Raw genomic sequence first — 13,218 nt, forward strand, 5'->3', positions numbered from 1 at the left:
GGACAGCAACTCCAACTAGTCCATCCTAAAGGAGATCAGTCCTGGATGTTCATTGGAAGGACTGATGTCGAAGCTGAAACTCCAATACTTTGGCCACCTGATGCGGAGAGCTGACTCATTTGAAAAGACCTTGATGCTGGGAAAGATTGAGGGCAGGAAGAGAAGGGGACAACAGAGGATGAGACGGTTGGATGGCATCACCAACACAATGGGCATGGATTTGTGTGGACTCCGAGAGTTGGTGATGGACAGGGAAGCCTGGCGTGCTGCAGTTCATGGGGTTGCAAAGAGTCAGACATGACTGAGCGACTGAACTGAACTGAACTGTTCAGCTATCTTAGGCAGTTTAAATGGAGTCACAGTGGCCAATGTGAACTTCCATACTAGTGGTTTTAAAGCATGTGGTATAGGAATGCAAGTGTCTTAGAGTGTCTTAAATCAAAGAGTGTTACTTACATAAGAAATTTGTTTGGCAACGTCCACAAAAGGACTTCACTGGAACAAGAGCAATTGATAGAGACAAGGCATCCTGGGGCATGACTGTGACGCCCTACTGATGGGCTTCTTAAAAAGGGGCCACTGAGCTGAGTGACTTGAAGTTTCCTCATTGGAAGACCGGGCTCTGTGTTGCTGAGAGCTGCTCACAGGGTCGCTGCTGGAGGTACTATGAGAGCAGAGGGTGATCCCCGCTCACACATGTGAGACCCATGGCCAGACCTGTTGCTGAACCTGAGACAGTGGCTCCTGTGGTGATGCCTCCTCCCCAGGCTCCTCCTTGGAGCGGTTCCTTACTCCCCTTTCTATTTTCCCCACTCTGACCAACCTGTGCAATAAACTGGGTGAGTCGCGAACTGAATATTGGCTACATCGCCTTTTTATCTACAATTCCGTACTTCTTCCCTGACTTCATTGCTGGGCCTTGATTAGGGGGCTGCAGTCTTGAGGGACAGACAGACACACAGAGAGATCATTTTGATACAATGAAATAAAGGCTGTTAAAGGTCATTATGTTTGGCTTGCGGAAGGGACAGGGGACATGTCAGGAAGAACTTGGCAAGAAGAGGTGGTGGTTGAGTTTGATGACTGGCTTTATGTTTTTTAAGGGCCTTCTGGACAGAGATGGGTGTGGGTGTGAAGGCATGGGACATATGTAAGTGATGACAGAATGTTTCATATGCTGGTGCCGTAGTGTGGGTTAGGGGGGACAGTGGGAGATGACGTTGAGAGCTGGCTGGTGTTCACGTGGTGGAGGGTCTCGTGTGCCATTTGGATGGCTTAGACCCTATCCCAGCGCAGCTAAAGTCCTTGAAGGGCTCCAAGCAGGGTACTGACAGGTGAATTTCCATGAGTTCATTCTGGCTGCTTTGTAGAGAATGGGCTGTAGGAGTGTAAGACTGGTGAAGCTCTTGGGAGGGTGGCCAGATTTAAAAAAAAAAAGAAAAACAGAAGGAAAAAAACAGGATGTCCACTAAAATTGACATTTCAGACAGAGAACAATTTTTAGTGTAAGTCTATCTTAAATGTTGTATGTGATATACAAAGAATCATTGTGTATCTGAAATTCAAATTTAACCGAGCATCTTATACTTTATCTGGAAAGCCTATCTTAGAGTCATCAAGGCGAGATGATGGAGGCTTGGACTAGCGTCGAGGCAGTAGAGTTGGGATTGAAGTGGAAAAATTCAGGAAGTATTCTGGAGACAGAAATGGAAGAACTTGGAGATGCTGTGGATAAGGGAAAATGAGAAGGAAGCGTCAGACATCATATCCACTCTCAGTTTGAGCTGCTTGCTCTGTGTCTGGTCCTCTAATTGCACCCCATCCCAAACACCACACACACTGAGGTCAAGGGATCTTCCTAAAACCTCCTAGAGATCCCTGAACCCAGGAGCCAAGATATCCTGCAGGTTGCCGTACGCCTGTGCCCAGCTCCTTGGCTTCCATATCTGCTTGGTTCTGAATTTTGGTCTCACCCTTTGTTTGGTCCAGTTTATCAGCCATGGAGGGTCATCTGGGCCACCTTCAGGCTTCTGTTCTTTGCCTCTCTGTTCCACGCTCCACAACGACTGGCATGGGGTGCCCAGCTCAGGCCTCTGTGGTTGATTAGGACACATCTTTCCTGCCAGGGAGGAAAATCCCAAACAATTCCCCAAAGCCACGGGTTTCCTTAGGGCCTTTCTCACCACCAGAAGGCCAGGACTGGAATGGTGGCCGCGCTTCTCAGAGCTTCTTGTGAGCCAGCAGCACCTCCCAGTGGTCACACAGCACACTGCAGGCTGAGGTGAGATGTGAAATTCGTTCTGCTGCTACTTGATAAGTCACTTCAGTCGTGTCCGACTCTGTGCGACCCCATCCCTGGGATTCTCCAGGCAAGAACACTGGAGTGGGTTGCCATTTCCTTCTCCAATGCATAAAAGTGAAAAGTGAAAGTGAAGTCTCTCAGTCATGTCTGACTCTTCGCGACCCCATGGACTGCAGCCTACCAGGCTCCTCCGTCTATGGAATTTTCCAGGCAAGAGTACTGGAGTGGTGTGCCATTGCCTTCTCTGCTCAGTCCTGTCCAACTTTTTGCGACCCCATGGATTGTAGCCCGCCAGGCACCTCTGTCCATGGGGATTCTCCAGGCAAGAATACTGGAATGGGTTGCCATGGCCTCCTCCAGGGGATCTTCCCAAACTCAGGGATCAAACCCAGGTCTCCCACATTGCAGGCGAATTCTTTACCGTCTGAGCCACCAAGGAAGCCTGAGGTGAGATCGGAGACTGATCTTTGGACTGGTTTACAGGGAGAGGTTAACCATCCTGATCTCTCCCCTGGCAGGGCACAGCGGTCCTGCCCCTTCTGGTGGCCATCTATCCGGAGTTCTGTTGGCACTCCTTGGCTCTTACGGATCTGAACAACACATCTGTTCAGTGAACCTGCTGGTAGAGAGGTGGCCCAAGGTTACACCTGAAGAATTGAACAACCAGGCCCTGAGGTCTCTGTCCTTGTCAGGACTCAGGGTTGAACTGGTTAGAGTCCCTTAAATTCTCAGTCTTCCATATTTGATAAAAAGCAATAAAGGTAACTGTGTTTGAGGATCCCCTCCCCATACATGCCTGTGGAGGGATGGCGGCTCTGACAGATGGGTTCCCCACAGTGGACATGTTACCAGCCACGCAGTGGGCCTTGCCACCATCAAGGGCGACTGTCCAGCTCTCCAGCATGCTGCCACCCTCTCTGGGGTCTCGGCCAGAGAAAGAAAGAAACGAGCAAATGTCCCACCCACTCTCTCTTCCACACCAGAGGCTTTGAGTGTGCAGCCAGAGCCGAGGTTCTGGGCCCCAAGCTGGGGAGCTGAGAGACCTGGGGCCTCAGATGACCTTGCGGGCAGGAGCAGAAGACTAGTCTGGAGGAATTTAAAAAGGAACTCGGCTCCAGAAATTCAGCTTCTAACCTGATTGCTCTCTGACTCAAGGCACTTGCTATGGGGGCCTGGGAATACCCCAGGCTGTGGGGGGTGGAGGAGGCTGAGGTGACCACTGACCAAGTGCTATCTAGCTGGAGATGGTGAACTACCCTCCAGGAATAGCACACCCTTTGCTTTCTAGCAGGATTTTGGCCATCAGCGTTTGCCATGGCCCCTGGGGGCCCTGGAAAATAGAGTCCAGGGCCCAGGACTTTGGACAAATATGCAACTTGTCATGTGCCTCATCTGTAAAATGGGAATAACAATAACTTTCACCTCATCACTACATGAGTTAATACCTGTTTTATTATTGTTGTTAAGGTGAGCACTTCTCAGAGTCTGAGACTGAGTCTCTGCAAGGATTTAGACACCAGCTAGGGTCTAAAGCGCCTCAAGCTCTCTCCCTTTCACTTCATCGCTGGGTCTCCAGTTGTCTACTTGAAAAATGACATCTTTTCCATGGGCTGTGAATCTCTCAGAATGAGGACTTCTTGAGGTTCTGTGTATCTGGGTGGGCTGTGGGTGGAGACCATGGTCATGGTCATTGAGCAGTGCAGCGTCCCAGCTATCTCCCAGTAACTAATGAACAACAGTTTGCCTGACCTCCTGGACTGAGGGGCTGCAATCTGCTTGTGACATTAATATATGCTCCGGAGTCTTTCACCTTGCATGAGCCACTGGCCTGCTCCATCCTAGATGGTGTTTTAGCCCCACTTCCTGGCCAATGCTGAGAGATACACAGGTGAAAAGCCCAAGGGGGTCACGTTCTATTCAGCAAGGGGGGCCACCTGCTGCAGACCAACTCCATCAATGCAATTGCTTGCCATCACTGGGTTCCACAAGGCATCAGTCATCATTCGTGTCTCCAACCTGACCTCCTCAGGTAGGGAAAGAATTTCTCAGTCTCTGATGAGGGGCATTTATCTTGGTTTATGTGCGAGGTCTGGATCCAGCTCTATGGTGCCCCAACAGGGCTTGAAAGTGAGAGTGTCAGTCGCTCCGTCGTGTCTGACTCTTTGCGACTTCATGGACTGTAGCCCACCAGGCTCTTCTGTCCATGAGGTTCTCCAGGGAAGAATACTGCAGTGGGTTGTCATGTTCTTCTCCAGGGGATCTTCCTGACCCAGGGACTGAACCCAGATCTTCTGCATTGCCGGTGGATTCTTTACTGTTTGAGCCACCAGGGGGTAGCTTAGCCAAGAGTCAACACTAGAATTGTGCACAGCCCCGGGGGAGTTGCTCATGTAAGGGACGCACATGAGCACTGAGATAGAGGGAACAGCAGAGTCATGATTCCCATGAATCTCATGCTCGGCTGAGCTATCTGCTCGTTGAGTGGTAGAGGGTGAAATTGCTGCCCCAAATAGTGATTTTTATCTCTCTTTCTGTTCTGAGCACTTATATGTGAATTCCTGCAGTTTAAATTCCATGCAATATGTAACTACCACCAGGGCCAACCTCTGGGTTGCGGGTACTTTGTTAAGGGGACACAGCCTCTAGTGGTGGGCGGCTCAGACCACCCCAGTCTAGAGGAGGGGTCAGCAAATTTTTGTGTGTGTGAAGGGCCACAGGTACTACATATCTTAGACTTTCTGGGCCATATGGTCTCTCTTGCGACCACTCAGCACTGACTTTGCCGCACAGCAGAAGCCATAGACAACACACAAAGAAGTGAGCATGGCTGTGTTCCAATAAAACTTTATTTACAAGAACAGGTGATGGGGCTTCTCTGGCAGTCCAGTGGTTAAGAGTCTGCCTTGCAATGCAGGGGACACTGGTTCCGTTCCTGTTTGGGGAAGATCCCACAAGCCTTGGAGCAACTAAGATCCCTGGGGTTAGGACTTAACTCACAAATTTATTGGAAGCGGGGAGACATAAGTCAACCCATAGCCAGCCGTTTGGTCTCCTTTGTTTTCACTTCCTCTCCAATTGGCTGGCCAGAGATCATTCTGTCTCTCCCCATTCACATCTGTGTCTCCCCTGCCTCTGACCGCTTCATCACCTCCAGCCCTCTTTCCCAGGTTACCTGTCTCCAGAGAAGATCTAACTCCTCAGCTTGCAGTGACAAATTCACCTCCCCACTGACTGTCCGAGAAAATTTCTAAATAACTTGGAAGAGGGGCGGGGGAGGAGCCAAGGGAGGAAAATGCTATTTAATTCCACCTGGCTTTCAGCAAAAGAGAAGGCTGACACCTCTAGGGACTTTAGATGATTACAATGTAGTCTTGAAAAGATGTTTTTGTGGATTTTTCAGGCCATCAGTAAGAGATTATAAGAATAGTCACACTCCTCCAAATAGAAAGAAATGATCAGAAAATGAGAAGACTCTGCAGCTTTAAATACCAGTTTTACAACTGGGGACAGTCATTCTCTGCCATCTACTGGCCACAGCTGCAATCGGTAAATGATCTTTGCTCTTTGGAGCCAGGTTCCACCATAATTAAAGGTAGCGCAGTGGCCTAAGATCACTGAACGGCCCTTGTAAGTGTCTTTGTGCATGGACACGACTTATGGTGACATGTCCCATGGAGCCCCATGGCCCACAGTCAGGATGGGGCCCTGGAGGAGCCAGGGAGCCAGCCAGGGATCCCCGAGGCTGCCTGGTGGTGCTCTGGTCTGAAGTGCCAGAAGCCAGAGGAGAGAATGCTGCGGATGAGAAGGACAGAGCAGGCCTGGGATGCGAGGAAGCCGCGAGCAGTGGGCCCGGCTTTGTGCCCAGGAGGCCCTCTCCAGCTGCCTACATGCCTGAGCAGGACACTGTGTCTGTTCATTCAACACATAGACATCTCTTTCTTTTATGGAGTAATGTTTTCTTTACTCTTTTCCTGATATAAAAAGTAAAGCATGCTCATTGTAAAACATTTAGAGAACCAAGCAAATATAAAAGTAGAAAAACATCATTTAGCTTGGCACCAGAGGGTGGCTTGGGGGGCTTTACCACAGCCTCCATCAGCACCCCCAAAGTCACTTCAAATACACATGCAACTTAAGGGAAACCTCTGCTTGCCTAGCAGAGCAGCTTGCAGTTCGAGGAGAAAGTCCCTAGCCCCTCTTCGAATGGCTTCTAAAGCATCCATTATAGACTTCCTGCAGGGCCCACTGCCCACAGTGCCACCAAACCTGGAGGTGACTACTGTCTGTCATTTTTGTGCCTGTGTGTTATCTTTTCTTAAATTTATTTTTTATTGAGATACAACTAACAGATAACTATATTGGTTTCAGGTGAACAACATAATGATTCAAGGTTTATATATATTATGAAATGATCACAATAAGCCTACTTAGCATCCATTGCTGCACACGGGACTTCCCTGGTAGTCCAGTGGTTAAGACTCTGTGTCTAAGATCATACCTGCCGAGTGGCCAAAAAAAAAAAATTCCACTGCTGCACAGAGTTCCATTTTTTTTTCCTGTGATGACAACTTTTAAGACTTAGTCTCTTAGCTAATTTCAAATATACAATACAGTATTGTTCACTATGGTCATCATGCTATACATATGTCTTATCTTTATGTACTATCTTTATATCTGATTTTTTAAAATTTAGGACATTCGGTATATACCTGCTTATATTTTATTTTCCACTCAATGGCACATCTTAGCATGTTTCCATGTCACCGTTCTCTGAAACATTATTTGTAAAGGCTACATAGTATTTTATCCATAAAAATCTGCCATGTGTAGATTCACCTTACAGTTTGGTGGAAAACCTGCTTCCAGGTTTTGCCCTGATGGATAATGCTGGAATGAACTTCCATGAATCTATGTCTGTGTGCTCCTCTAGGATAATTTCTTTTTTTAAATATTTAATTAATCTATGAATTAATTTTTTAAAATTTATTTGGCTTCATTGGGTCTTAGTTGAGGCAGAGGGGGATCTTCATTGCAGTGTACAGACTCTCTAGTTGTGTCTTGCAGGCTTCAGAGCATGTGGGCTTAGTAGTTGTAGTACACAGGCTTAGTTGCACCTTGGCATGTGGGATCTTCCTGGACCAGGGATCGAACCCATGTCCCCTGCGTTGGAAAGTGAATTCTTAACCACTGAATCACCAGGATCATTTCTTAAAAGAGGAATTACCATCAATAGTACAGATGCTTCCAGGCTGTTTGATATACATGGCCATATTGCTTCTAGCAAGGTGAGTCTCCTTTACCCTTTGGCAAACAGTAGACGTGTGGATTTTTCTTTGCCTGTGCCTATGCTAGACATACGCTACTGGGTGCCAAACAGTAGGCTACGTGCTGGAGACACCTTAGCAAGAAAATTAAAAAAAAAAAAAAAAGGTGGTGTTTGCCTTCCCAGATTTTCTGACTTGGCGGGAGAGAGCAACCCTGATCAAATAATGAATGTAGAATTACAAACTGGGAGGAGTCGTCTGGGAGAGAGGAAAGGGTGTGAGGAGAGTGCAGGGTGTGGTGGGGGTGGGGGAGGCAGGAGCTGGCTTTGGGGTGAGGGAGGCAGAGAGCAGTCAAAGACAGAAGTTCCAAAGTTCCGTGTGGCTGAAGCCCAGAGGATCCGGGTGGCCGAATGTGGGTGGAGGCTGCAGGCGAGCTGCTCAGAACTGCTGGGCCTTTAATTGACAGATCCCAGGAAAAATTCCAGAGAACCACTAAATAGTTTTAAACACCAGGGTGGTGTGGTCAAAACTGCCTTTTGAGGATCACTATTTTTTTTTTTTTTTGAGGATCACTATTTTTAAAATAAAAAATTTAAATAGTGGTTAAAAAAAACAACTAACATAAGATTTACCACTATTGGTTAATTGTATTTTTTTCCCTTTTGAGTGGTTACGGTTCAGTAGTGTGCAACAGATTCCCAAAACTTTTCATCTTGCAAGACTGAAACTCTGTCTCCATTAAATGACAACTTCCCATTTCTCCCTCCCCTCAGTCCCTGGCCACCACCTTTCTACTTTCCATGTCTATAAAGCTGACTAGGCATCTCAGGTAAGTGTGATTATGTAGTGTTTGTCTTTTTGTGGCTGGCTTACTTCACTTGGCACAATGTCCTCAAGGGTCATTTACATTGTACCATGTGTCAGAATTTCCTTCCTTTTTAAGGCTGAATAATACTCCATTGCATGCATATATCACATTTTGTTTCTCTGTTCATCTGTCAGTGCACACTTGGGTTGCTTCTGTGTTCTGGCTATTGTGAATAATGGGTGTGCAAATATGTGTTTAAGTTCTTGTTTTCAATTCTTTTGGATCTATTCCCAGAAGTGGGATTGCTGGATCATATGACTGCCAGGGAAATCCCTCCTATGGTAACTCTATTTTTAAAATTTTGAGGAACTTTGAGAACTCTTAGGAAGCAAATTCGGCAAGGCTAATTCTCTTGTCTACAAAATAATAGAAAATAGTACTGGATATTGCTGAAAGCTATCATCTTCTTGTATTACATTACTATATTTTACTAACTACACACACACTTGAGTGTCTCCAAAGTTAAAAGAGCTCAATATGAATAATTAAATGTTTACACATTTCAGGAACACCCACTGTATACAGACTTGTGTCTTTAAGTGCTTTGAGGGACAATATTTATTAACCAGATGTTGTTGAGCTCTCGGTCTCTGTGAGGCATCATGGGGAAACCCGAAATATGCCTAGCTTGGGTTTCCGGGAAACCCCCACTCTCACGAAGGTGGCAACACCACCCTTTGTTGGGTGGTGTGTTAGAAATACAGGTACAAAGGGAAGGTTCTAAGAGTTCAAGGGAGGCAGGAGTCATGGGGAAAGGCTTCCAGGAGGAGGTGACAGTGGCTGCGGTGGGGTTTGGGCAGGTGGAGGGGTAGGGGCCAGAGGGTTCTAGGTGGCTGACACAGACATGAGAAGATCAACAGAGGGAGATTCTGTGGGTGAGATGGGCGGAAGAGATCCAGAGTTTTAATGCCAGGCTGAAGAATTGGCACTTCTGTGGTAAGCGGGGGTGAGGGGCCCAGAGGGGTTTAGGGGAATGACATCAAGCTCTGCGGTGATGTGTGCAGAGTAGACTGAAAGGGAGAGGTATGGGCAGCTGAGAAATTAGTTAGAAAGGGATTAGGTAATGAGGGTTTGAGTTTGGTGGTGTGGCACAGGAGGTGGGGAGTGACAAAGAGGGGCCGAATGGAGACTGTGAATGACTTGACCTTAGCTTCCTTTCTGTGGATGTCCCATCCCACCTTTTCTCCCTTCCTCTCTGCTCTCCTCACCTCCTTCCCTCTTTCCTTTCTCCCTCTCTCCTTTTGAAAAAGTGTTACATATATCTTACCTTATGATAATCAGACTTACTCATCTAGGTTTCCTTCTGAACCGTGCGTAGTGGCCTACACTTACCAGAAACCTAATACTTGTTGGATTGCCAGTGGTGACTGATTAGAAGTGGGGGCAGGTGACAAGGCATGGAGTCAAGTCTGAGTGGTGGGAGAGAGCAGGATGCCAGGGAAAGCTGGTCAGGATCAATGTCAGGTTGAATCTGAGCTACTGGCAGGTTATGCAGCTGACTTGAAATCTTGGGATGTGCTGGGAAAGATTGAAGGCAAAAGGAGGAAAAGGGTAACAGAGGATGAGATGGTTGGATGGCATCACAGACAGGTAAGTCTGGTATGCCGAGTCGGACTGAACAACAACAAGCTAGAAAAGAGAGAGATTTTAAGGAACATCGCTGCCCTCACTCCCACTCCAGCTGGGGTGATAGTGTCTGTTTCAGAGCACAAATTTTGGTCTGGGGTCATATTTTGGTCTGCCACTATCCAAGTACCAAATTAGGTAGTCTTTCTGAGCCTCTGGTAGCTCAGATGGTAAAGTGTCTGCCTACAATGCGGGAGACCCGGGTTCAATCCCTGGGTCAGGAAGATCCCCTGGAGAAGGAAATGCAACCCACTCCAGTATTCTTGCCTGGAAAATCCCATGGATGGAAGAGCCTGGCAGGCTATAGATCCATGGGGTCGCAGAGTCGGACATGACTTTCACTTTTCACTTTCTGAGCCTCAGGTTTTTTTTCACCTGTGAAAGTGGGATAAAGTGGTACCCTATAAGGTGGTTGTCAAGGCTAAGGTGAGGTTAAATGTATTCATACAGCACTTGGGGCAAAGAATAGCTATAGTTATGAGTTATTACTATTATTAAGGTTTGGAGAGGGAGCATAAATCCCATGACTCCTGAGTAACACCATCACGGCTTCCCGCTGCACAGCGAGTAAGACATCCTCCTTCCTGGGCTCTGCACTTGGTCAGATCCCTGCCTGCCTCTTGTCCAACCCCTCAGCTGTGTTCTGCCTGCCTGCCCCCTGAACTCGGCAAGCTCTCTGCTGCCTTAGGACCTTTGCATTTGCTGCTTCCTTTGCTTGGAAGGTTCTTTGCCAGATCTTGTGCAGCTAGCTTTTTTCTGGGACAAGGGAGTGTGTATGCTTTGTATCTCATTCAAATCGAGATATGGGATCTTTTGGCTTCCTGAGATTTAGATCTCAGCTCAGACCTCATGACTTCAAAGCAAAGGTCGCTGAGCAAACCCCCTTACCGTGCCCTCTGGCACATCATCCCGCTTTATTCTCTCTAGAGCTCTCATCGTGATCTCGTTACCTTGTGCACGGTTTATTTTTATGTCCACCTACCCTGCTCTGCCTCACCCTCCTGGAGAAAGTACCGCAAGAGCAGCCACTTTACTGTGTTTACTTCTACATCCTCAGCACCTTGAACAGCACCTGGTGCAAGGGAGAGACTCAGCAAACACTTGAATGAATGGCTGGTGTAGATGAGAAAGGAGGGGTGATGGTGACAGGAACAAGGCCAGTGAGGGTGGAGGAGGTGGGGAGGAGGGGTGGCCTGGGCAGGGGAGATCACTTACTTCCAAGACAGGAGGGAAGGGGGAGGGATGAGGGGACCCTGGAGACATTTTGATATGCAGTGCAGGGCTTCAAGTGCACTGCTTCAGCTGACCGCTTTGACATTTTCACAAAGGAAAGGGTGCAGTCACCTGCCGAGAGCTGAAGGGCAGCAAAAGAGGGGTCTGGGCTCTGAGGCTAGCGGAGGGTTTTGGAATAATTGCACTAGTTGCCATTTATTTAGCACTTATGCACCAGGCACTGTTCCAAGCCTCTCAGACTAGTTGATTTCATCTCATGACAATCCTATGAGGAAAGGCACTATCATTACTTCTATTTTAAGATGTAGAAAGTGAGGTCCAGAAAGGTCAATTCACTTTTTGCCAAGGTCAGACATTTAGGACATGGCAGTCTGGCTGTTGGAGCCTGGTGAAGAACCTCTGCAATTCCCTGCCTCCCTGGTCCCCAAGGCATGGGTATAGGAAGGATCAGGAGGAGATGAAGAGGATTGTGGAATAAGTGGCACATGACAGGCCCAGGGGCGGCCAGCCAGCCAGTATGCTGTGCCAGGAACCTAGGAATGGGAGCACAAAGTGAAGGGGACCACGGAGTGGGGCAGGTGGTGACTCCCGGCTAAGCATGGCAAAGATGGAGGCTGAGGCTTTCTGAAGTGCATGAGGGAGGGGGTTTCTGGACAGAGAAAACAGCATCTGCAAAGGCCCTGGGGCGGGAAAGAGCTTAGCTCATTGGGAGGAGTGAAAGGACAGTGTCACAGTATAGTGGCAGGGATGGGGGATGGCGACTGGTTGGCATGCAAACAGTCCAAAGTGGAGCCCAGGCATTGGTATTTTTAAAAGTACCCCAGGTTATGCAGTCAGCATTGAGAACCGCTGATTTAGACCAGTTTCCAGGTATTGGTGGTTGGGGGCCTGCTTGTAGATGGCAGGATTATATTTATTGAATTCATTTCACAGTGCTCAGCATGGTGGTTTGGGGCCCACACTTTGAGAAACATGGTCTAGATGATTCTAGTAAGTAGCCAAGATGGGGTCATTGACCAGCACAGAGCCATGGCTTCAAAGTGTGACCTCATCTCCTCCCAGAGAACCAGGACCAAGGTGAGGAAGAAGGCAGCATTGGTTGGGAAAGAATCAACTTAGGTGAGCAGCAAAGGTGGTAAGTGGGTGGGGGGGGGGCACTTTATCCCAGGTATAGGCAGAGGAAGCGGGGCTAGGAACCAGGCACTGAGGGTGGACAGCGCAGGAAGGAGCAAAAGGAAGCTGGCGGTGGGCATGGGCAGAGCCATGGGTAAGGTTCCAAGGTTCAAGGCTCACCGCAATCAGGTGTGACATGCTGGCGATGGCACCTCATTATTCATCCTTTAACTGACACTTCAGCCCCACTCCCAAAAAGATGTGTGGTGAAACTGAAATATGGAAGTATGGAAGGGGACTGGATGGTGTGTCTGTGGTGGGGGGAGGAGGGAAGCAGAGCAGACTGAGCAGGTGTCAGATTTTAGCGAGCCAAGGTTGGTTTTTTTTTTTTTTGCGAGCCAAGGTTGTTAACAGCACATGAGTGAGTGCAAAAACCCTGGGTAGGGCAGCAGAGCCAGCATCATACGGTCTGGTGCAGAGCGGGGGTGAGCGGGGATGGCTAACATCCCACAGCACCCACTATGTGCCAGGCACCAGGTCTGCCACTTTGTTTCTTTCTCATTTCATAATGCAAGGCCCAGTGGGCCACAGGAAAGTCTGGCCTTTTTTCTTAAATGCACTGGGAAGTAACTGAAGGGTTTTCAGGAGGGAAGTGATGAAAGTGAAGTAGTTAAGTCATACAAGACTGGTACTCTGCCCATTCTATTTGATAGGCCAGGAAACTAGAGGTGAGTTAGTCCAGGATCACGCACAAGGAGGTGGTGGCCAAACCCAGATTGAAACCAGGCCCCTCTGAGATAAAGCAGTTAGGG

Source organism: Muntiacus reevesi, chromosome X (assembly GCF_963930625.1).
Source record: "Muntiacus reevesi chromosome X, mMunRee1.1, whole genome shotgun sequence".
Taxonomy (NCBI): domain Eukaryota; kingdom Metazoa; phylum Chordata; class Mammalia; order Artiodactyla; family Cervidae; genus Muntiacus; species Muntiacus reevesi.